A 21498-nucleotide genomic window follows, 5' to 3' on the forward strand; every position below is an offset into this window, starting at 1 on the left:
TGAGACCGTCAGTAGGGTTTTGGATTGTGTGTTAGCATTAAGCGAGTGACTTTTTCAACAAAGCTGTCGAATAGCGGCGTTCGTGTTGTCTGGCGTCTTGGGGGTGAACACACGTGTATTTGCTTTCCGGCTTTACTCCGCATTTTATTCAGCAACTGTACGTAGTAACGTAATCCAAGTACCATAATAAAGTCATTTAAGGGAAATACTTGATTACTTTTGGATTACTCTACTACCAAATATGCTAATGGTGACGAAATCAAAAGAAATATTGCCACAAGATACATTTTTATACAGTGGACTACCGCTATTTGCGGGGTATCGTTACTGGCCCAGTCTGCAAATAGCAAAGATCCATAGATAGCGAGAGCGATTCTCAACCACTGCTCGGGCACATTTTAGTATAGCAGCTTTCGCGTGCCGCGGGAAATGATCCAAATTACAACATTGGCCCCAAAAAATTGTGATTTAACATATCGTATCTTCGTTCACCTATCTATGCCAGCGACTCGGAGGCGGACAGAACAAATAAATGATCTTCAATTTGATGGCAGAAAGTATGTAATTGACGCGTGTAGTCACTTGTCAAATGTCAATTTTTTTTATTTATTTATGTATTATTAATTGGGAAAAAATTTAGATAGACAGACAGATGACAGATAACTAGTATACAAAATATATATATATATATATATATATATACATATATATATATATATATATATATATATATATTAGGGCTGTCAAAATTAAAGCATTAAGATTCATTTAAATTTCATAACGCACTAAAAAAATTAACTCAGTTAACTCAGTTTTAACTGCGATCAATTATGGATAATTTTACAATTAATTGGTTTAAAAAAATGAATCGTTTGACAGCACTAATATATATATATATATATATATATATATATATATATATATATATATATATATATATTTATTTATTTATTCATATATATTAACTATACAGCAGAGCTTGGCATTCTACTAGAAATTGAGCGTCCGTTATTCAGCATCCATCTGCACCGTTCCGTCGTCCGGCATTCACCTTTTTTTCTGAGGTGGAAAAAAATTGTTCCCGTCTATGGGCCGGTCCGCCTCTAAACGGCCATCCGTCAACCCAAAAAAAAACCCGGTCCCTCCCTTAAATCCATCCCCCAAGCAACAACTCACTATTTTCCTCCCCACGCTCGCCGTGAAAAATAGACTAATGACGGATGAATAAATAAAGGGCTTTTTCGTCTACGCTTAATCTGTCTATTTTAAAACCTTTCCCGTCATTCGTCACCCGTCAGTAAAACGAGCGTCCCTCAGTGACAGATAGACGGAACGGTCCGTCACATGGACGGAATGCCCAGTTCTGGGATTCAGTAAGTGAACTCAAATAGAAATTGCGCTTTTTAAAGGGGACAATTGTGACAAACGCTTCAAAAATCCCCAACGCTTTGTCTTGGAATTGCAACATGTCACGCGCGTGCGCGCGCACACACACACACACACACACAGACGTGTAAAAGGATTGTAAAGCGAGGACTCTATCTTCCCTTTGCACAGGCTGTTTTTCCGGAACATTCCAAGAGAGAGCGATGGCACCGGGCCCAGGTGGGCTGCCTCGGGGCGACCCGTTTGTTCCCGCGGAGGGATGAGTCGCTGACGGGTCCGTATGGAGTAAAGACCAAGACAGAGAAAGTGCGCTCGGTGCAGAAGAAGCAGCACGTTACTTTTACCCCCCTGCGAGGTTGCCATTCGACCGAATTGTGGCCATTTCACGTTCCACGATGCGTGATTTTGAACATCAGACAAAACATAAGGTGCATCACCGAGAGATGATGATAGCTGCGGTATGTTAGCTTCTTGTGCTAACTCTTGTGCTAACGATATTCCCGCCTTTCTCAGACAGCAATACGTGACATCATTCGACCGGCATGTAGCTGGCGACAAAAGCGCAAGACGCTAACATGCGAGTCTAAATTTGGACTCAAAGAGGACTGGTAGGCCAGAAGCTTTTTGCTGACAAAAAGCTGCTCGTCCAATCAAAGGAATGGAACCAAAACACTGAGATGTTGAGGAAAATGGCAGCACGATAAGCTAACGAAGCAGTCGCCATCTTTGCTCAAATTGGACTCGCATTAATGGCCCAATCCCAAAAGCCACTCTTGCACCCTTGTGCCCTTCATTTGCGCGTTCCCGCAGAGGCTACGGGTGTGTCGGGCAGCGGTGTCAAACGTACGGCCCGCGGGCCGGAACCGGCCCCCAAGGAGGTTTGATCAAGCCCGCAGGATCATTTCGATGTGAGAAAAAATGTTTAACAGACAAGGAATTCATATTTTTAATACGATGCAATTCATAAACTAGCCGCTAGGAGGCACTAGAAGACAACATTGTTTAAAAAGTCCTTTCTTTATAAATGTTGTTTAATCTTAAAGTGCATTACTATATCTTTCAACACTAATTATTTGTTAAAGTTTTGTGCCTTTGTACAATCAGTGGGATCAGTTGCAATGCATATATGGGAATGGTAAAAGTAAATTGCACATTTGTCGAAGGAAATCTAAGATGTTTCATGAAATGTTTTGTAAAAGGAATGTTCATTAAATTTCAACATTTTCCGAATGTTCTTGTGCTTCTTTACACCAAAGCAGAGGAAATACATGATTTGGTTATTTATAACAGAGTACGGTATAATTATATTGGTCCGGCCCACTTGACATCTACCGATGCCGTACGTGGCCAACAATATGAAATGAGTTTGACACCCCTGGTGTAGGGTGTCCCAATTTGCTCTGTCGCCCCGCCCCCTTTTCGCCCTTGCTCCACACTTCGGCGAAGTCCGCATCCATGGCCCTGAAGCCGAAACATATGACCCGCGATTCATTGCGGATTTGACCAAAATAGCGGGAAACTGACGGCATTTGGTGGAATTCGTGTACCTGTGCCCAAAAAAAGTCTCTTCAAGTATAAATATTGAATCATTACGAAGTTTATCATTTGTATATGTGTCATTTTCAAATGTTCCTCTGATTAGTACCTCAGACAGTTTATCAAGACGCTTTTTATGAGTGAAGCGCTTTGATGTGTGTCGGGTCCAAATATTGGAACAGCTCTTAATACCAGCCCCTTTATCATGTTTGTAAAGTCGGTTTGTTGGAGTACCTAATGAAGCGTCCGCTGACTGTACCGCAGCGCCAACGTGGCATGCAAGCCAGATGAGCGACCTCTAAATACGCCCGTCGACGACTTCATATTCGAGCTTCTCTCTCCGCGCGGCCTCGCCGCAACCCCGACGTGTCATCGCCATTACATCCTCACACACACACACACACGCGCACGCACACACACACACACAAACACACACACACGCACGCACGCACGCACCGACACGCACACACAGACACACGTACACAAAACGGCGGCGGCCGACACGAGTGCGAGTCAGACCTTGGGCTCCATTTTTCTGACGCACAGTGTGCGGTCTAAATTTGCAACGGAGGCGAGTTTGCAGACACACGCAAGTTGGCATATTTTTATAAAAAAAGGGCAGTATGCGCCGTTGTGGTCCTGAACACAACCGATTCCATTCTTCGCCAAGCAAAGCGGCTCCTTCAACTCCTTTTAAATATGGCGCGCTCACATGTCGCATGCAGACTTCTTTGACTGTCTATTAAAAAAAGAGAGTCCCTCGTCTTTTCCCTGTGGATCTTTTGCTTCCGATGTATTCCGGAAAAAGTCTGTTAGTAATCTACTTGTGGGACAAAAGCATCCATGTAGTAAGGCACAACACGCGCACACATACCGGGATTTAAACGAACATTTTTGCAATTAGTGTTATACACCACAACAATCTATGTTTTTTTTTAATACCCATTTAATCGCAAAAACACCCTGGACCCTGAATTACCCTGAGGAATTCCACCCCAAAAATCGAATCGTATTTTAGATGGATTTTTTAGCGGCATAGTATACCTTGGACATGATGTGCGTTGCATACAAAGCACGGACAAAAGTATTGGGACACTTTCACTAGAAATCCCAAATAGAAAATGAATGGACCTAAAATGCTACCTTGAGGAGCTCCATCCTTCAAAAAGGCATACATATGATATCTGTGTGACAAGACAACATCCCCCCTCATCTTGATTACTTGATTAGCCTGTCTATCAGGTGCTTGTTATGACACTAGTTCCAGAAAATGTGGAACTCAACGCCGTTTGTTCCCCCCTAAGGACATCCCCTTTTTCGATGCTTTGATCAGAGAAATGTCAAACGCTTTTAAGGCGCCGGACCAACATGACTCTCAAGACTTCATCGGCAGTCACCATCTGATTCATGTCAGCTTAAAGAAATGATGTCATCAACGTGAAAAACATCACCAGCACTCAGGTGTCTGTGTGAATGAATTAGAAGTCAAATTATTACATTAAAAGGAAAAAAAGTTGAAAAGTAACTCAATTCTAAGTCACAGGTAGTAATAAATACATGAACAAAAACAAATTAAATTCAATGAATACAGTCCCGTTTCTTCGGCCTGCGGTATAAAAAAAATAAAATAAAAAAATAAAAATCATCAATTATTTGACTTCATTAGAACACAGGACTGGTATGAATGAGTTAAATTTGATTTCATTCATTCAGTTCTACGTAGTTACTCAGCTGTTAAAAAAATAAGAAACATAATAAAATTAAACAATTAAATTAACCAAATGTGGCACAAAAAACCCCATTAAATTAGAATGATTAATTCAATGAATCCAATTTAAGCCTCTTTTGGGCATCCTGCAATTATAAAAAATAAATAAATGAATCAGCTAAATTCCCATTTAGTCATCATGCTGCAAGCATAAATAAATTAAAAAGAAACATAATTAATTTAATAAATTCAGTTAAGTCCCAATTTTAACACAATAATTAAATTGAATTCAATGAATCCAATTTAAGACCCATTTATTATTACGGCTCTAAAATATTCATCCATTACATTAAATAATTAAATAAAACAACCCCATCTTAAAATTTAAATATTTAAATGAATCAACTTAAAGACTCATTTAATCATCCCACTGTTAAAAACAATATACTGCTGATACTACTCAAAGTATATATATATATATTTTTTTTTTTCTGAGACTCAAGAGACATTTGAGTGCCACACCATCTTATCCAAGACTGGAGTGGACGGCTTCAGAAGGGTTCATTGAATGCAACACCATAAGAGCATCCCCCAAGTGCGATTGAATATTGATTAGTCATAATTTGACGAGAAATCACGCATGTGAAAAAGAAACCACAATGCACGGACGCAAGTTTTTAAAAGTGCACAAACAGAAGCGTGAGAAAAATTCTTCTTTGCGGGCAAAAAACAAGTGACTCAAATCCGACTTTAAGGTTGTTTTTTTCCTGTATGCTTACAAGAACTTCCAATCACGTGAGCTGCAACATGCAACAACCTTGCAAAAACCGCCGAACCAAAATAGAAAAACAAATGAAACGCAGCAAAGTCGCTGTCCAAGGTCCTGAGCAGCACGCATTACAGTAGACTGGCATGACACCGTGGGCCACTTCATTAGGTACACGCATACGCCTCGGTAAATTGACCTCAAATGCCATTAGGATTCCATGGCGAGCTGTACCTAATATTTTGTCTATCTGGCAAAACCGGAGGGTCCAAATATTAGGAACAGCTCGGATCATGTGTGCCTAATAAAGTGGCATCCAGCGGCAGACTGACTACCGTGCATCAGCACACACGCGCACACACAAGGACGTGTTTGCGCAGGAATGTCAAAGTTTCCTGCGCAAACGTTCCGCTTCCAGGCTCCTACCTGCTCTCCTCCAATCCGCTGACGGCAGCTCCTCCTCGGGTGAAAAAAAGCTCCCTTTTCCCCAGCCCTCCTGTGGTGGTGGTCGGTCCGCGTCGGCTCTCCTCTCCTCTCCTCTCCTCTCTTCTCTTCTCTTCTCCTCTCCTCTCCTCTCTTCTCCTCTCCTCTCCTCTCTTCTCCTCTCGGCGCTTGGAGTGCACCGTCCTCGGGCACGCTGAGGAGCGTGCCAGGGGTAAGGCTGGATGTCGGGAAGGCTGTTTTTGTTTGGGCTTTTTTCTGGTGGTGTGATGTGATGCGCTGCCTGCTCTTCCTCTCTTTCCTCAATTTGTGGCGATCGCCACACTGCGTCAGGCTCCCCCCTCCTCTCTCTCTCTTTCCTTTTCTCTCTCTCTGTCTCTCTCTCTCTCTCTCGGTGGTTCGCTGGAACAGACGGTGATTAATTCATCGGAATTCTTCTTCTTTTTATCATCTGACCGCCCTGTTCCAGGGCTGCAAAGGACAAATGAGGTGCATTCAATTTTAGATACCTAAAAAAAAAAAAACAAGAGAAAAAAAAAACAACAGAGTCAGCATGTATTACTCGCCTCTCGGTAATTGGGGTTTCCATCATTGGATGACGTATGAATTTTGTTCATGTTGTTTTGGGTTTTTTTTAAAAAACAAATTTCACATAAAAACAACTCTTATTTGTATTTTTACTTAACGCAAAAACATGAAAAAAAACATCAAGAAAACATCAGAAGACAAAGTTGAAACAAGGCTTTACATCAAGGGCGGAGCTGTGGGTGGGCCTGGGTGTGCACATGCCCACCCAGATTGACAGACTGCCCACCCAGTGACATTCCTGAAAAAATATCCATCTATTATCGATAGCGCTTTTCCTCACAAGGGTCGCGGAGCGTGCTGGAGCCCATCCCAGGTGTCTTCGGGCAGTAGGCGGGGGACACCCCGAATTGGTTGCCAGCCAATCGCAGGGCACACAGAGACAAACATCCGCACTCACAATCACACCTAGGGGTAATTTAGAGAGTCCAATCAACTTAGCATGCATGTTTTTGGAATGTGGGAGGAAACCGGAGTACCCGGAGAAAAGCCACGCAGGCAGGCACGGGGAGAACATGCAAACCCCACACAGGAAGTCCCGGGTCGGATTCGAACCCACGACCTTCATTATTCAGTTTGTCATTTTATTTGCGTATACGATGGCGGGACAGGAGGATTGTGCTCCGTGAGAGAAATATCCAGGCCCACCCATTAGCCACGTTCTGGCTCCGCCCCTGCTTTACACGATAAGGATTTTGGAGCCGATCACGATCAGCAAGTTTAAAAAAAATTTTTTTTTTAAAAAGACAGCCGATCACCAATCCGATCAGAAGATGGACCGGTCCATCCAATCTATTTATACAACGTGTTTTTATAAGCCTTCACAATCGCAGTCAAGCAAATGAAACATTTGCTGATTGTCTTTCGCTGTCATTTACACATTTCCTGCTTAGTTTGTATGGCGCCCTTGACGCCTTACCGCCTCATCTGCACTCACACGCGTACACCTGCCTGTCACATCCACCCCCCAAAATCCGCTGAGCATCACCTGCTCAGCAATGACAATGACCTCGTCGCCTCACACCTGCCTACTGCATCTGCGTGTGTGTGTGTGTGTACGACCCGCTACGTGTCACCAAACCCGTTCTGACATCATTATGTCTAAAGTCAGTGATCTCGTCAGCTAACTGCATCCATATGGGAAATTAAGCAACCATTTCGTTTTAAAGGCTATCGTTGCAGATGGGAAGATTACGTGCTGCCCCCTAGGGGCTTAGAAGCGTACAACAAGAGCAACAGTTTCCTGAGATAAAGTCTCAAGAAGATTTGGCGGAAAATATACAGGGAGCCAGCTATTTGGGTTTTTAAGCAGCCTTTTTATGCTCATTTTAAAATGTCCAAAAACTCAACTTTACAGTCTAGGGTGACCAAATATCCTCTTTTGCCTGGACATGTCCACTTACCGTATTTTCCGGGATATAAGCCGCAACGCTGTATAAGCCGCACCCACTTTATTTTTATTTTTATTTTTGAAAATGTTGGGGGAGGGGAACCTGTATAAGCCGCACCTTTATATAAGCCGCACCTATCTATTTTGAAAACTTTTATATTTATTGCATTTACAGAACGATTATGAACTGTAAATGTCCATGTATGTACCTGAGCAGATTCTTCCCTAACAGTGCCTTTTAACACTGCAGCAACGTTGCTGATTAAAAGGGAACAGAACCAAGAGAAAATAAACAGTACTTATTGTCATTTCACTGCCGGCTGCCGCTCCAGTTTGTCAGCTAATGTCCACCATCTATTGCTCTACTACATTCTCCATATGCACCTGTCTTGCTTTATGTTAATAAAGTCAGCCAATCCAACCCACGACGTGCTGCCAACTGTACTAAATCAACGACAGCATTTCAAATCGAAACAACACAACAATACGTAACATCAGCCAATCGCATTCATGTGCACTTCAGGGACCTCTAGGAAAACATCAAAATAAAAGCATTACAGCACCTAATGCGATAACCTAGTCTATGGTGCCCTCGCCTGTTGAACTCCTCCACCTGCAGTCACATCCAGTCAATGGGAAATGTATTGTATTGAATTGTACTGTCATTCCGGTTAGAGCACCCCGAGCGGTGGTAGAAAAATCCACAGAATAGCCGCACTGGACTATAAGCCGCATGGTTCAAAACCTAGGAAAAAAGTCGCGGTTTATAGTCTGGAAAATACGGTATTTACACAAGGGATAGACCCTAGATAGACTAGGGATTATCGGCCGGGCCGATTATCGGTGCCGATATTCAGCATTTTGACAAAAAATGTCGGCATCGGCCTTTTCTTGCAATCTGATGGCCGATGAATCAATTTCAAACAGTGTTGAAATCAAAACAAAGATATGTGAAAGTTGAAGTTTTCTGTCATTTTGAAATTTTGGAGGACTTCATTTGCCGTAGAAAACTATATGGAGCTATTGTTTTACATTTTCATTGAACTTTTAAAGACTTGTTGACCACCCTGGGTTCTCCCTGAACTTTTTGTTAGAATTTGATAACATGGATGTATATTGGCAATAATTTATTGTAATAATAATGGGAAAAAAAAAAAAAAAAAAAATCAACATTATGCAAATCTGAAAAAAATGTTCAATAAGCATATTCAACAATGTTAAGAGTGTTTTTTTTCCAGAGAAGTCAAGTCAAGTCAGCAGTCAGGAGATGGAGCAGATGCACCCAGTTCCAAGCGTGAGTGCCATAGATGCCGAGATGAGATGCCGCGCGATTTAATGAGCAAGCGATACGACATCCCGTTCACGCGTCTGCGTTTTGGCGAGAGTGACGACGAGCGCGCAAAGCTCGCACGGACACGTTTCCGGTGTCTATTCAAGGTCGGAGATCTCAAAGCTGATATGTGGACACATGATGACCGAATTGGAAGTCGCTGTTTGGTTTTACAGCAGCTGAGCGCTCCAAGATCGGGAGGTTGACCACATCCTTGGAGGTGCTGCTGTGGACATTTCTGCATCGACCGACCGGACAGGGACCCACTTCGTCAAAGACGTCTTCCTTCATTCGATTGGACTTTCGCACTTTTCCCAACTAACAGTGAACTGCATCAGAATATGTGCTAACTGTTGTCCGCTCGGCATCCATTGCAGCCTGATCGTCCTGGAAGGGGGATTCCCCTATCTGCGGTCCCTGCTCAAGGTTTCTCATTTTTTGAATTGTGTGAATCGGACTGAATCCTCCGGCTACTGTGACGTCACATCTCCGGAAAAAGCCCAAGATGAGGGCGAGCGAGATTCAAACGGCAGACGACACATTCTGAATTGTATTTAGTGATTCAACTGCTGTCTACCAACGACCTAATCGCATTTTAATGACAGTTATGCATTGAAAAGGGGGTTCTAGAGGGCTACGGAAAGGTTTTCGATGTTCGCACCCTGACCTTCAATTTGCTTTGAACTCAGCATGCCTCGGGTCCAGTTTGCTACATGTGATGTGGCCATGTCAAGTATGAACATGTAAAGGGTGTGCGTGTCTTTTGATACCCAAGCAAAAAAAGGCCGACAACTGGAGCAATCATGAAAGCAGTCCTCGTAATTATGCTTAACCCCCGCCGCCCTCTCCCAAAGCAAGATTAGGTCATGAAACGTCCCTTCAGCATTCTTCGCGCGCTAACCAGCATCCGCATGTACATGGGCTGCTCACACGTCTCCACATGCTAACAACACTAATGACGTCCCCCAGGCTAAAAAAACAAAAAAAAAAGCACAACCATAGGAAGTCTTTGTGAATATCCCGCTCTCATCTCCGCCGACGGAAATTTGTGAGTCCTTGTGATGTTGAACAGTCGGGCACACTCGCGCGGCCGGTGCGAGCGTGCACGCGGGCGGGAAGACAGAGGACGGCAGGGAAGGGCCTGATGGGGGGGAAAAGGGGGAAGAAAAGAGCTTATAAGCCACGTCCGCTGGCTGGCTGGCTGGCTGGCTGGCTGGCAGGCTCTCACGCTGTTTTTAGGTCAATGACAAGAAGACCATTCAACACACACACACACACTTAAAAGTGATGCGCACAAGCTCAAAGGCAAACGCTCTACCTGCTGATACTGTCAACAAAGACTCCAAGGAACAATTTCAAAGAGGCTTCATAGGCACCTCGTGGAGCTGACTTGATAGTTTTGTGGTTTACGGCGAGGCATCAAACTTAGATAGTCAGACGCCTTGCAATTTAGTTGCCAAACCGTCTAGTCTACGTGCTTCAAATTTGGTAGCAATCGGACAATTTCTCATCGACAAGTTTGTCTTTGAAACGGAATTGGAACTGGAATTGAAAACAAAGAACAGAACCAAAAATCCACATAAATGGCAGAAATCCCGTGTCTTTTCAGCATCGGACTTTTGGTGGGTCTGCACGTTGCTGACCAGATTGCAAAAGAAACGATGTGTACTCACAAAATGACCAAAATGGCCTTTTTTCGGGCATGGCTTCTTGAGACTTACTTGTGTCTGCCGAATTTCACGTTGCGCAATAAAACGGTCTTAGCGGCCTGAATTTTCAAACCCTTAGCAGCAGGATGAACGTACCAAGACAATTTGGCGAATTTGTGATTCTACGGAATGCTTTGCTTTGTCTTTTAAAAGTGTTGTTGTGCCTTTTCCTCAAATGGATTTCTTCCGCCTTCCGATTTTGTGCGGATTGTTTAAGAGAAATGCATGACATGTACGGTAGACACAGCCATAAATATATATTATTATTCATCATCACGCTAGATGATTAAACCCTTTGTGCTTTTACGCCCATAGATGATTCTAACGGCTCCCCTGCAGATCTTGCGGGTATTCCTAACAACCGGATTACAGGATTAAATACATTCACCCCCATTCATCGAGAGAGGGTGCATAACTAGCACATGCAAGTTGACTGATTATTTCGACCCTTCGACAGCAACATCACCAACAACAGGATCATGGTCGCAATTCATGTTCCAAGGTCACATGACGAGAGAGAATCTTTCCTGCAATTAATCATCATGTGGACAGAATAGGATTTCATTTCAATGTAATTATGCCCGAAGTGCTCGTCAGGGGGAAAACGTGAAAACATTATTGAGACTAACGGGGAAAATAGCAATAAAGAAATCAAGGTTAAAAAATAATAAATGGAAAAAAAAAGAATGAGGACAGTATGGACCAATTTTGCTCAATTTCTAGATCATATTTGTGTTTTATTTTCCTTCTGCCTTGAGTCACTTAACCGTCTTTATATATTATCGATGCAGAATGCTGTATAAAAAGTGACATATTATATATTATGCCATTATATTTGCCATCTTCCCTGTTCACACACATGAAAACATTTTTTCCTCAATCAAGCGTTTCAAAAAAAAACATGTGGTGATTAAAATGGCCCCAAAGAGCAGAAGACTTACTTGTGTTTGGGTTGCTCGTCTTGGCTCCCGAGGGGGTCCATCTTTGAAAGCAGAAAGGGGAAAAAAGCTTGAGGCATTAATCCGAGCAGAAAAGTGTGAAGATTATATTTTATTTAAGAAGAATCAATTAGAGGCAAATCTGTGCGGAAATTTAACCCGGAAAAAAATCCCAGCATGTAAAATCACGTCACTTTTCCTCATAATGGCCTTTTCTCCAATGTTAAATGTAGCTTTTAGCATTCCTGGCTATGAGCATAGGTATGTGTGTTTTACGTAGTTCTTTAGCTTCCAGCATGGTTAGCTGTGTTAATATAGTTTATTGTTTGGATGGTTAGCTGTGTTAAGATCAATAACATAACACAGCCTACTGTTAGCATAGTTTCCAGCATAATTAGCTGGCAGAGTTATCATGGCTAATTTTCAGAGTGGAAAGCTGGGAGTGTATTATTACCAGTTATTACATATTGGGCATTTGATTGAATGCCTCTTTTAAATGAAAATCTGACCATTAACTATTTAGCTGTAGTTAATAGTTTAAAAAAAATGACAAAAAGCAAAAAAAACTAAATGTACCATATCCCTATTACTGTCCCTGTAGCGCCACTTTCTTACATGAAGAATGAGAATGCTGTTTTAGCATGAAACAATATGCGCCGAACGCTAATGGCTGCCATAACTCACACCCACTTTAACCCTTCCCTAAAGACCCCGAGCAGCAAAGACACACGCGATATTGATTCATCTAAACGTTAAGATCACGAGAGCTGTTTGAACGCTCTCAATGGAGCGCCTTGTTAACAGGTCCCGACTATTATTTGGACGCAAATGCACAACATGGCAACATTACAAAACACTGGTCAAAACTAACAGTCCATTTAGACACCAAACGTATGGAGTGTGTTAAAAAAACGGCAGTGCTGTGTAGTGGGGACATTGGCTTACTGCATGGCACCTGGAGAGTGACCAGCAAGCAGGGGAACATGCCATTTGCAGATAATACCAGAACAAAGCAATTCATTTCACGACGCTCTTGCCAGCCAGTAAACATTGGCGCGTATCCAGGACATTCTGCTGTTCTTTGGTTCTGTGAGATCACATGCGGCACGGCGACCGGGGACAGTGCCTCTGGATTGGCGGGCCCGAGGCAGACCGGAGGGTATGTTCCAACGCCCCGGGAATCACACGCCCCAGCCTCCCTGGTAAGGTCTACTTGGGGGTACTGGAGAGGAGGATCCGTCTCATATTCAGGAGGAACAATGTGGTTTTCGTCTTGGCCGTCAAACAGTGGACAGTGCTTGAGAGTTCACCCAACCAGTCCAAATGCATTTTGTAGACTTGGTAAAGACATTTAACCGTGTTCTCAGTGGGGGGGGGGGGGGGGGGGGGTCTTGTGTCTTGTAGCGGGTGCTGCAGCAGTACGGGGTAGCGGACGCCCTACTACGGGCTATTCTGTCCCTGTACGACGTGTGTCAGAGTTTGCCGACAATAAGTCGGATTTGTTTCAAAAGAGGGTTGGGACTTCGCCAAGGCTGCCCTTTGTCACCGATTCTGTTCAGAACTTTTATAGACAGAATTTCTAAATGCAGCCAAGGCGTTGAAGGGGTCCAGTTTGGCGATCTCAGTATTACATCTCTGCTTTTTGCAGTGTGAACGGGTGGGTTGAGAATCAGCCCCTCCAAATCCGGGACCGTGCTACTCAGTCGGAAAAGGTCGGAATGCCCTCTCCAGGTCGGGTATGAGATCCTGCCCCGAGTGGAGGAGTTCAAGCATCTCTAACAAGGTGCGGGTCGCGGGCGACAGAAGGAGATCGCGAAGACAAGCGGGCCGAAATCAATTTCCTCCTCAGGGTGTCCAGGCTCTCCCTTAGAAATGGGGCGAGAAGCTCGCTCATCCGAGAGGGGCTCAGAGATGAGACGCTGTTCCTCCGCATTGAGAGGAGCCAGATGATGTGGCTCAGGCATGTGGTCGGTTTCGGATTTTTCCCAGACGCCTCCCTGGTGAGGTGTTCCAGGTAAGTCCCATCGAGAGGAGGCCTTAGCTGGAAGTGGCTTGGAAGTGGGGAGTCTGGGGTTTCCCTTCAGATGCTGATGCTCGTGTGAGCCAAGCCCGTATCAGCGAAAGAAGTTTAATGGGTGATTGCACATGCAAGAGGACTTTGTCACAAACACGCAAGCGGTGACAGCTCTAAGAAAGGATTGAATGTCGATAGCCAAAACTCTTAGCGAGGTAATACCATACAACGCAATTTATATAGCGCATTTCATAACGGCTAGAGCTGTAACAAAGCACTTTACAATAGGGTGCGTATAACGCATTATGTATTATTACGGGCATTTTCACACAATATGACGACTACACTATGTGACTCCGAAGCATTGCATTCAAGCGCCGTGACACAGCCACATCGATGCAAATAATCGTCGCATTAGCCCTAAGCTAGCGGAGTAAAGGCTAAGCAACTTGGTTATTTGAAACGCACCAGCTTGAAATACTCTTTGTTGAATGTTTACTTTGACAGCCAAACTCAACCGAGGGCAGGATTAAACATCTTGAAGCCTCTTTTTCCAGGAACTGGCGCCGCTGTATCGCGTAATCAGGACGTTTCATCCATACGGCACGGCACTAGTCCATCACATCCCAACGGCTGTCAGCCATTGCCGGCCATCGGGAATTTGGGCAGAATGTGTTGATTTTACCGAACGGCCGCTCGAACCCCCTGCCCCCGTCCGTCGTCCATTACGCAACAGCCATCCCCTCCGCCGTCGACCACCGTAGGCCAAAAACACCCCCGGCCATCGAAGAATACTCCTGGGCTGAGTTTTGGTCCCAGTACATCCCCGCTGTCAGCATAATATATTTGGCGGGTTTTTTTTCTGCCAATGTTTTGATTTGTGCGAATATGTGTGTGCGTGTTGTGTGTATATGTCAAGGACAGCTGGTCCTTGAGTGTGAGAGCCATCCCCGCCCAGTTCCTCCAAGGGGCGCGGGGGGAGGGGGGGCTCACTCCCCTCCACTAGACCCCACCCGCCCTCTCCAATGCTCTTAATACATCTTTCCCCACAGCCAAAGGAAAAAGCTCAGCTGCGCCCGCTTGGAATATTCATTCGCGTAGGCTCAAAGTGTTTCTGGGGTCACAGCGTGTGTGCGCACAGATGCTCTCAGGGGCCCATTTTCAAGTGTCACCTGAAGCCCGAGAGTCGCTGTGTCAAACACGCAAGTTGCTGCTAGCACTCATCCTCGACAGCAGTGAACGCTTTCTCCTCGTCCAAAAAGAAAACGGCTGACTTTATCCTCCACCACTTAACCCCTAACCCTGCAAAGTTTTTTTTCCCCCCTGAAAAACAATGCAACTTTTTAGAAAGAATTCTCAGAGGAATGTGATTTCATTTTCATAAAATGTAGTTATTGAAAAAAAATACTGCTATTCTCCAATACTTTTATATTAATAAAAAAAATTAAAAAAAAAAAAAAAGGGAATATTTGGGGGAAATTATGACTTGATTCTCTTAAGATTTTTTTACGGACGACGCGGACTCGCGCCTCGCTCTGAAACGCCGCTCCACACTCCTCCAAATTTGTAACATAGCTGGGCCGTAGTGCGGACAGAGTCACGTGACCGCGTCCTGCTCGCTGATTCGGCGAATGATTAGCACTTCCTCCTCCTCTGCCGTCAATGCGCACTGATTTTTCAGCATTTCCTCATACTTTGCGGCGAGTCAGAGGCGGTATTAATACTCGATCATGTAAAATTACACATCGTGAAAGCAAGATCGACGATGATATCGATATATAACGCCCACCTCTACATCGACTTGAAAATATACCTAAATGCAGATGATTCGATTGTGTGCGACCACTTGACAAAATAAAATTGAGTAAATTCAACACGCCATTTTTATCAGTGGAGTGTGGCCGTGCGCCATTAGCAAAGAAAATGATAATTACGCGTATTTATAAATAGTACAGTATCGAACGTGCATGAATCAATTGTTCTTCTACCAACAATGCATCGTCCAAGACAGACAAACAATGCTAATCAATGACCCTTTGTGTCCTTAAAGTCACCACGACACGCCTTACACAATACTCGCACACCTCCCCCGCCCATATGTGCTTGTAAGCCCCTCACAAAATAATTAGCAAACATTATTCAGGGATCCAATATGATGAAGATGCACTTTTCTGCAAAAAAAAAAAAAAAAAAAATCCGAAGCGAGTGGGCCTAATTAGCTCGACAAAGAACACGGGGAGTCATCACAGTAAACAAAATGGTGTCATCCATAAAGAAGTCACGGCGGGCCGGAAAGTCAAAAGCGTGCGTGCGTCTTTACGGCCGGCTCACTCTGCATTCAAACGCGTTTTTGGTTTTCAGTTCTGTTAACGGCTTTGTCTGGTCGTCGTCGAAGCTGTTTTCTAGTTGTTAATGTCCTTCATATGGTGCAACTCCACCGGTGAATTTGACTTTTTATTTGGCTTTTTTGGGTGCTTCTGCAACAGAAGGATTCTAATGAGCTAATTAGAGATGACTACTATTTGAATTGCTTATATGGAGGTCATGTCAGACTTTAGAGGTTCCATTATACGGTCAAATGTAATTTTTTTTTTTTTTGCGCCGAAACGTTGATGGAATCGTCACTTGCGCCAACTGGATGTGACGACTGTGAACATCCATCGTACGCCACCGCCAGACGGCGAGTCGCCGTCAACCAACGCGGCCAAGCTTTTGCTTCGTCTTCTTGTTTGGGTGAAGTCACCAATTTCATTTTTGCCGGCGTGTCATTTGATTAGCTTGTTTGTTAAGGCAGAAGTAATCACATGAAGGACAAATTATAATAGCCTCTGAGAAGTCATTACCTGGCATCGTTCTGTCTGCCCTTGCGGTTTTGATTTTATAATTATTCAAAGAAAAAGGAAAATCAGTCTGGGGGGGGAAATGTGCTCTAGTTTTTCAAGAAAATTATGTAATTTCTGGGGGGAAAGTTGTGTTTGGGAAAGAAAAGTTTGTTTTGTTTAACAATAAATGTCATAAAAAACATTGACATCATTTTTAGATAAATTATGTAAAGCTGTTTGAGCAGCAATCCGACACATTATGATGTACCGATGACCGTTTTAAAGAAATCTGTTGAGATAACGGATGGATTTTTCCATCTCTTGGACCTTTTTTTTTTCCCGGATTGACGATGGACCGGCGGACCTTTGATGTTTACTGATGGAAGCGCGGTTAAAATAACATGACGGACTGACCGACAGACGATTAGTTTGGTTCGGCTCGAAAAATTGACGAATGACGGAGCGGCAAATTTGAGGAAAATACCTATCTCTGCTTAGTTATCTAATTGCGTTCAAGCCCATTCAGTGTCCATTCACCTAGCTTTTTTTTGCTAGCAAGCTATGTCGCTAAAGCTTCGATTTCACATCGAGTCACCTGCTGATCTCAAAACATACAATTGTTTCCAGCTTCTTGGAAACATAACAAATATGATAATAACCTCTCTAGCCATGAGTCACATGCTGCTTCACCATGCCTGAAGAGATGTAACGGCCAGGTAAATTCCTAACCAAGTATTTGTTGGGGTAGCATAAGCGGGTGGAGAAAAAAAAAGGCAGACTCGGCTTTATCTTTGATGCCGTGATCAAACGGGCCGAAGGCATGCTACCGTTGTCAGGCGTTGTCACCGCGTGATCAAACCGCTGCGCGCGTGTCGAACGAGATCAATGACCAGGCATAGTTGCGCGACATCTTGTCTTGTTTTATTGCGACGGCAATTACGAGGCCTTCTGTTTGACGCGTTTGGTGATCACTTCGGGGAGACGGCTGCGTAAAGAGGGACGCCAAGAGGCAGCCATAGAAAGGCCAGAATGGGAGCGGACCGACGAGGGAGCCCTGAGGGACGCCGGACGAGCAATAACCCGAGCATAGAGCACGACTGCATTCACCGGGGTGATGTAAAGGTGCCTCAGAATGGATTCAAATAATTGGCATTCTTCTGCCATAACAAGACATAACTATCAATGTATTTGGAAACTTCAAAATGGACGCCACACGGTACACAAGAAGGCAGCAAAATTGTGTGGCTACTCCCTGTTAACCAGTCAATAAAGATAATGAGCACTTGGCTTAATAATGAAAGAAAAGTACCGGTACTGTATATTGTTTGAGGCTGTGCCTTGACTTACAAGTTGAATTTGTTCCGTGACCATGCCCATAACTCACATCAGCTTTGACAATGAAATGAGTGGAAGTGCCATTCATCTGTTAGAAAAAAACCCACAGAAAAAACTAACATTTTTGTAATTTGATGAAACAAACTGATTCCTTCATAATAAATAAAATAAATAAATAAATGTGTGTGTGTGTGTGTGTGCGTGTGGGTGTGTGTGAGAGAGACCAATTCTTATGTTTATCTACATACTTATGTTTACTCCAAATCCCCATTCAAAGCATGGAGCGCTACTTTGCACAAGAACGTTTGTGTACATGCGCGTGCGTGCGTGCGTGCGTGCGTGCAGTGTCCATCAAAGCCTTGCGAATCAAACCCTAATGAAAAGAAGATGGCCGGCGCTAATTAGCAGCAAAAACACCAGGAGCCTTCAATGGCGACATTTCACCGTCAGAAGGTTTTGGCTTTGTGTCACGCACCTTCACTCGAGCAGGCGGCAGGGGACCGCAGCACATTACAACGACCAGATAGCCACTTCAAATTCAACTCCACAAAAATGATTGCTGGCGCGGTGTGGTGGGCGGGGTGGGGCGGGGGGGGGATGATTTCAAATGAGACAAGCTGCGGTAAATATTGCACACACACACACACAATTGAATTTTCACCCTTTTACACAGTTTAGGAGATGGCTTTTGCACTGTAACACATTTCAGCAGACAGTGATTCTAACGAGCCCATATTGAATTCCACTGCTGAGATTTAAATGGGAACATGACTTATTCCTGTCGCGCGTGTGCGTGCATGAACGTAAAGACATATACGACATGCTAATAAAACAAAAGCTCATTTCCTGTTCGTCCCTGCGCCCGCAGCCCGTCAAGGCCTTGACACGCCATCCATCCCGGGTCTCGTCAACATCGCGCGCCGCCGGCTCGTCCGAAGATGGGAGGTGGCATTAAAGCGGCGCTAACTGCTCATTTGAAGCAAAGCTAACGTAGCGATGCCGCGTTGGCCCGGAGACAGGATCGCCGACCGATGAAGAGTGAGGGACAAACGCGAGCCATCGGCGGTGCTGCGCGTCGTGATCGGCACGTGGATTGACCGATGAAAGTTAAGTGATCGTAAGTATCGCGGTTGCTTTAGAGAGCCTCGTTGTCAGTCGGGAGTGCGTGCGCGTCGCAAAGAGAAAAACGGACGAAGGACACAGGAACGGGGATTTCTATTTGATTGTTTGTAAGTTTGACTTGACAGCCAGTGTGTGTTCTTGGGTTTCATGCTGGCATGGGAACATGAGAGTGCCTCGTTGTTGGCCTTGAATGCACGCAGGTCATGTGAGAAAGGTGCACGTGAGATAAGTGGAAAAAGAGTGGGGGATGGAAAAAAAACAAACAATTTGAGAGCCAGCGTGCGAATCGGGGTGTTGAGCTGTTGTTCAGAGTGCCTCGTTGTCATGGTGTTAAAAAAGCCACGTGACGACCCGTCGCCAGAGCCCAGCCTCGTGGGGGGCACATGAAATGCGTTGGATCACGGATGTATATATGGCCGGACTATCAAAAGGCCCCTCGCGGCTGAAGGCGGAGGGCAGCCATCTTACGTTCATTTGTAAGTGAAGGAATACATACAAGAAATAAATAAAGTAGGTGGATCATTTGGACTTCTAAAGTAGTTCGTATGCTGAAAAAGTGTGGGCAGCCTTGCCAATCAGGGTAATGAGAACTTCTCAAAGAACCAACTTCACTGTTTGCATCGACCATTAAGAGGAGGGGTGCCCAAACTATGGCCCGTGGGCCGGATACGGCCCGCCTTCACCTTTGGCCCGACCCCCTGAACAATATGCAAAGACGCATTATGATTGTTTTTCACGGAAACCGGGCTACACGCTTCAGTGCAACTGGACTTCAGGCTAACCGCGGCACAAAGAGAAGTTTCATCGACAGATTACAATGACTTTTATTTGGACAAAGAAAAGCGCACGGCATAAACGGGGGCAATTTCGCCGCAGGGACAGAAAAGAGAACGCCACGGCGAAATCAACCTTTTCAAGTCAGGCGGAGCTGAGCGAGTGGCAACGTAAGATGGCCGCCGGTGGCTTCACTTCTCCCGACGGCGAGTAAGCAGCATTAGCGGTCCGTTCAGCCATACGCCCGTGGCTTGGATTCAAGCGTACGCACAGATTCATCTATCTGCATTTCTTATTTATTTTTTTGTTTGCGCGTGCGACATTTTCTGCATTTGCCCGTACGCCGTGTTTCAGTACGAAATCCAAGCAAGTCTTTGTACGTGAGGCCCAAGTCTGTTATTTGCGGCGCAAAACAAAAATTGCACACATGCTGTCGATGTTTACGTTAGACGACGCTTTGGAATTCTGCAGGAGCTTAAGGCCTTGTGACTTTAACTGTACTGTGTGTCATACATTCTCCAGACAAATGAGTCCCTTTTTAATGTACTCAGTAAAGACAGAGTGTGCTGGAAATGAAAAAGTAAAATCATGGATGGAAGGATCCTGTTTTTTGTTTTTTTTTTAATTCGGCGCTCCCTCGAGCCGCGTTGCCTCCTCTTTCGCCGCCTGTGTCCGCATTGCTGCTGTGGCGGAGGGTTTGTCCTACGTCGTAAAAGAGTGTCACACAGGGAGATGAGTTATGGACACAGAGAGGAGCCAACACTTTTGACGACAGTTACTTTTGATGTACCGTATGGTGAAGGCACTGCAGACTACAAAATCTATGGAAGCCCAAAATATTCCAAATTAAATGAATATAAACAACATTTTGAAATAAAGTGATAAATAACAGACAAATATATAATATGGCCATTAAATGATAAAATAATATCATAATATTCTTTCATACCTTTTTTTTATAGTGATTATTTGAACAAAATGATATGCCTCATGTGACTTGATTGACAGACCAAGTTATTGTGCTGAAAAACGGCATTATGAAATAAAAAGGCCATAGAGGAAAAGGCCATAATTTACGGAGCCCCTAAGGTGACATGGAAGTAAAATAAAAAAAAATTTGCGTCCCCTCGCAAAAACTTTGCGTTCCCTCGCAAAGATTTGCATTCCCTGGCAAAAATTGCAAGATAACGCAACGTTTTTTGCGAGGGAACGCATTTTGTTTTAAATGCGTGTTTATGTGCTTACGGGTCAATTTAGCAGCTAGCCTAGCCTAGCCTCTAATGCGCGGCTGTTTGAGAGACGACAGTACGTCAGAGACAGGGAAACCGTGCTTAATATCAAAAACTGATTTTAGGTCTTCGTATTACAAGCAAATTTCAAAGCAATTCCATTAAACCCACCCACGGCTGAAAACGCTCCCTTTGTTGCTTTTGTTTACCCGAAAAATGACCCGTAAGTACATAAACACGTATTTTTTAAAAATGCGTTCCCTCGCAAAAAGCTTTGCGTCATCTCACCATTTTTGCAAGGGAAGGCAAATTTTTGCGAGGGAACGCAGTTTGTTTGTTTTTTACTTCCAAGTCACCTTAGGGGCTCCGTAATAAATAAAAATAGATTTTGTCAAAAAAAAAAAAAAAAAACT

At 44.1% G+C, this 21498-nt stretch overlaps 1 protein-coding gene across 5 annotated transcripts in view; it reads right to left on the minus strand.

Annotated features, from left to right (window-relative positions):
* The window catches only part of LOC147146595 (protein ELFN1-like), an 83743-nt gene that overhangs the window by 60073 nt on the left and 2172 nt on the right, over positions 1 to 21498 (minus strand). For 3 of the 5 annotated variants that reach the window (XM_086032253.1, XM_086032256.1, XM_086032251.1), the window contains exons 2-3: positions 11793 to 11833; positions 5823 to 6346 (exon numbers count right to left, since the gene is read on the minus strand). The exons of 1 other annotated variant lie outside the window; for it this stretch is intronic. The gene's annotated coding sequence lies outside the window, so the exon portion shown is untranslated. The remainder of the gene's footprint in view (positions 1 to 5822; positions 6347 to 11792; positions 11834 to 21498) is intronic. One more of the 5 variants, XM_086032252.1, reaches the window with a different exon arrangement.

Source organism: Filicampus tigris, chromosome 6 (genome assembly GCF_054856515.1).
Source record: "Filicampus tigris isolate MCC_2025a chromosome 6, RoL_Ftig_1.0, whole genome shotgun sequence".
Taxonomy (NCBI): Eukaryota; Metazoa; Chordata; class Actinopteri; order Syngnathiformes; family Syngnathidae; genus Filicampus; species Filicampus tigris.